This window comes from Malania oleifera, chromosome 11 (genome assembly GCF_029873635.1).
Source record: "Malania oleifera isolate guangnan ecotype guangnan chromosome 11, ASM2987363v1, whole genome shotgun sequence".
NCBI classification, from domain to species: domain Eukaryota; kingdom Viridiplantae; phylum Streptophyta; class Magnoliopsida; order Santalales; family Ximeniaceae; genus Malania; species Malania oleifera.
Window position 1 is genome coordinate 19,286,301 of NC_080427.1, and position 4,852 is coordinate 19,291,152.

Sequence of the window (4,852 nt, forward strand, 5' to 3'; positions counted from 1 at the left end):
AAGAATTCTTTTGGACCTTATTCTAATACTTATAATGCAGGTTGGAGAAATCATCCAAATCTCAATTGGAAAAATGACCAAGTGGGGCCATCTACGCAGGGACCAAGTCAATATAATCCTTATGCAGCTGTTGGCCAAGGCTTGGGACCACCTCATTTTCCAAATCAGCCGCCCTCAATGCAGAGAAGAGGAATGGATGACTCCATATAGTAACTAACTGTTAGCTTGCAACAGTTTATGCAGAGTCAGAGCACGATCAACAACCAGAACTCCCAGGCCATCAATGACTTCAGAGGGACTCTCACTAGAGTAACCACCACTTTAAGTAACCAGGAGAAAGGAAAATTTCCAACTCAACCCCAACCCAATCCACAAGGGCACAGTCAATCATCTCAAAATACTGGTGAAGGAAGCAATGTGAAATCAGTGAAAGCTATTACAACTTTGAGGAATGGTAAGGTTTTGGGTGACCCTGTCCATGGTGCACGAAGTTCAGGTAAAAATGCTAACCCTCCTCTTGATAGTGGTGAGTCAAGCACTTTAATTTCAAATAATGATGCATATCCCATACCTGCACCGTTTCCACAACATTTTCTTTCTTTGCACAAGGATAAACAACATGCTAAAATCCTAGAAATTTTTAAGCAAGTTAGGATTAACATTCCACCTCTAGATGCTATAAAACAAATTCCTGCTTATGCTAAATTTCTAAAGGATTTATGTACTGTAAAACGCAAACTGAATGTGCAAAAAAAGGCCTTCCTCACTGAGCAAGTCAGTGCCATTATTCAAAATCACACACCACCTAAGTATAAGGATCCCGGGTCACCTACTATTTCATGTGTCATTGGAAACTCAAAGATAGGGCAAGCCTTGCTAGACTTAGGTGCGGGGGTTAATTTGCTACCTTATAGTGTGTATGAACAATTGGGGCTAGGGGAATTGAAAACCACATCCATTATTTTGCAGCTTGCTGATAGATCCATAAAAATTCCTAAGGGTATTGTTGAGGACATCTTGGTCCAAGTGGATAAATTTTATTACCCTGTGGATTTTGTGGTCTTGGATATGAAAGTGTCATCCCACGCAAATTCTTCACCACCTGTGATTTTGGGAAGACCATTTTTAGCAACCTCTAATGCCATAATCAATTGTAGGAGTGGTGTTTTAAAATTGAGTTTTGGAAATATGACTTAAGAACTGAATATCTTCAATTTGTGCAGGCAACCTCAAGAACATGAAGACATTCAAGAAGTCAATTCATTGGAATCCTTAATTGCAGATACTCTTAGTTAAATTATGATTGTGATGAGCAGTGGGAGGATTTAGAAGACTCCCTTGATTTAATTGAGTCCACTAATCATTTTTCTTCTCTTTGTGCTGCAGGTGATTCAACTGAGATGCAATGGAAGCTCAAATTTGAACCACTACCGGCAATACAAACCCCAACACAACCATCCAATGAGAAGACACCAGTGTTAGAATTAAAGCCACTGCCATTGGAGCTAAAATATGCCTACCTTGGACTAAAGAACTCATTCCCAGTGGTAATTTCTGCATTGTTGACCCCTGACCAAGAAAGTAAGTTGTTGAGAATTTTGACACAACACAAATCAGCCATTGGCTGATCCATTGCCGACATTAAAGGTATAAGTGCTCTCATTTGTACACATAGGATATATTTGGAAGAGGATTCAAAACCCTTTAGAGAGATGCAAAGGAGACTAAACCCCACAATGAAGGAAGTGGTAAAAAAGGAAGTCTTGAAATTGTTAGACATAGGCATCATATATCCAATCGCTGATAGTAAATGGGTTAGTCCTATACAAGTTGTTCCAAAAAAATCTGGTATAACTGTTGTAGAAAATGATAAGGGAGAATTGGTGCCTACTAGAGAGACCACAGGCTAGAGGATGTGTATAGATTATAGGAAATTGAATGCTGCCTCTAGGAAGGATCATTTTCCTTTGCCTTTCCTTGACCAGGTTTTAGAAAAAGTGGCAGGGAATGAATATTACTGTTTTTTAGATGGATTCTCCAGTTATTATCAAATAGAAATAGCTCCAGAGGACCAAGAGAAGACTACCTTCACTTGTCCCTTTGGAAATTTTGCCTTCAGGAGAATGCCATTTGGGCTATGCAATGCCCCGACTACTTTTCAAAGATGCATGTTAAGTATTTTTAGCAACTTGATTGAGGACAGTGTAGAGGTATTCATGGATGACTTTTCAATTTTTGGAAAAACATTTGATGCATGTTTGTCTAATTTGCAAGTTGTTTTGAAAATATGTGAAGAAATGCAATTGTTGTTAAATTGGGGAAAATGTCACTTTATGGTCCAACAAGGAATAGTTTTGGGGCACATTGTATCCTCTCGAGGCATAGAGGTGGATAAAGCTAAAATAGACTTGATTTCAAGCATAGAGGTGGATAAAGCTAAAATAGACTTGATTTCAAATTTGCTTGCACCTAAAAATGTGAAAGATGTTAGATCATTTTTAGGGCATGCCGGTTTTTATAGAAGATTCATAAGGAATTTTAACTTTATCTCTAAACCTCTTTGCAAACTTTTGATGCATGATGTTAAATTTGAATGGACCCAAGAGTGTCAAAATGGTTTTGATGAACTGAAAACATGCCTTACCACTGCACCTATATCATTCAATCTCCTGACCGGTCACTTCCTTTTGAATTAATGTGTGATGCAAGTGACTTTGCTGTGGGAGCTATTCTTGGACAACGAAGAGATAAACTGCCATATGTTATATACTATGCTAGTAAGACTTTAAATGCTGCACAAAAGAACTATTCCACCACAGAAAAAGAACTACTAGCTATAGTATTTGCATTGGATAAGTTTAGATCTTATCTTCTTGGTTCTCCTGTCATAATATTCACTGACCATGTTGCTCTAAAATTTCTACTGTCAAAAAAAGACACTAAGCCAAGGCTGGTAAGGTGGATACTTCTACTTCAGGAATTTGATCTCACAATAAAAGATAAAAAGGGAGTGGAAAACGTGGTGGCAGATTGCCTTTCTCGGCTTCAACTAGAAGTTTCTGAGAAGTTTTCTTTAATTTATGATTATTTTCCTGATGAACAATTATTTGCAGTTGAATCTTTACCATGGTACGCTGATATTGTGAATTTCTAGGTCACAGGGAAAACTCCACCTCGTTGGAATGCTCAGGACATCAGAAGGTTGAAGGTTGATGCTAAGAATTTCTTTTACGATGATCCTTATCTCTTTAAATATTGTTCAGATCAGATCATTAGGAAGTGTGTGCCTAACAATGAAATTTCTGGTGTTTTAAATTTTTGCCACACAGAAGCTTGTGGTGGGCATTTTTCTGCTCACAAAACAGTGGCTAAAATTCTTCAAAGTGGGTTTTATTGGCCAAGTATGTTTAAAGATGCTTTGAGTTTCTGTAAAGCTTGTGAACCTTGTCAAAAATTAGGAGGAATCATTAGGAGAAACATGATGCCTTTGCAACCTATACTAGTAATTGAAATTTTTTATTGTTGGGGTATAGATTTCATGGGACCATTTCCTTCTTCTTATGGCTATTTAAACATTTTTGAGGCAGTCCCTTGTAGAACTAATGACCATCAAGTGGTTATAAAATTTTTGAAAGAAAACATTTTTGCAAGGTTTGGCATGCCTAAAACCATAATCAGTGATCAAAGCACGCACTTTTGCAACAAACATGTTTCAGCCTTATTGAAGAAGTATGGTATCCATCACAAAATCTCTACTGCTTACCATCCTCAAACTAATGGACAAGCTGAATTAGCAAATAGGGAAATTCAAAACATCCTTGAGAAAACTATTAACCCAAACAAGAAGGATTGGTCTTTGAGATTGTCTGATAGCTTGTGGGCCTATAGAACAGCCTGTAAAACCATTTTGGGCATGTCTCCATATAGATTAGTGTTTGGTAAGACTTGTCATTTGCCTGTAGAGCTGGAACATAGGGCGTATTGGGCTATTAAACAATGTAATTTTAACATTGATGACGCTGGTTGTGTGAGAAAATTACAGTTATCTGAATTGGATGAGCTAAGGATGGATGCTTACAACAATTCTGAATTGTCCAAGGAAAGAATGAAGAACTTTCATGATAAACACATTCAGCGTAAGACTTTTAAGCCCGACCAATAGGTGTTATTGTACAACTCTCGACTGCATTTGTTTCCTAGCGAGTTAAGGTCTCGGTGGAGTGGACCTTTTGTGGTGAAGACTGTTTTTCCTCATGGTGCTGTATAGATTCTGAATCCTCAAAATGGTAATGTTTTTAAGGTTAATGGTCAAAGGCTGAAGCCTTTTATTTCTAATTTTGCACATGAGGAATCTACTCTACATTTTCTTTTCTTTTCTTTTTCATTTATATTTTTATTATTCTCATTGTTTTCCTTTGTTCTTTAGTTGTTATTTCTTATTCCCTAGGATTGTGTTCTTTTCAAAGCGGTTCAGGTATTTCTTTTTTTTTCCTCTATCTTGTAATTTTTCCTTTATTTCCTTGTTCGTCTTATAGTTGTTTTGCTTTATGTTTAACTGCTCTCTTGGGTAAACTCTTTCATTTCTCCTGCATCATTGAGGACAATGTTGCATTTGAGTTGGGGGGAGAGCATTTGCATGTGATATTGTGTGTTGTCATGTGAAAGAGCTTTAATGTGATACTTGCAACTGTTATGGAGCTCAAAGCATGCTAAATTCCTCATTTGTGAACATTACATGCCAATTTTTTTTTTTCTTGAGGATATGGAACATGTAGGATGTAGTGCAATCAAATTTTAAATCAAAAGAGATTTTTATCCATTTCACTTTGTTTCATCCAAGGGAAGGAAATTG

General features: G+C 37.1%; 1 pseudogene; it reads left to right on the forward strand.

Moving 5' to 3' along the window:
- The first annotated feature begins 237 nt into the window (after nt 1-237).
- On the forward strand, nt 238-4,162 carry LOC131167417 (uncharacterized; annotated as a pseudogene).
- The last annotated feature ends 690 nt before the right edge of the window (nt 4,163-4,852 follow it).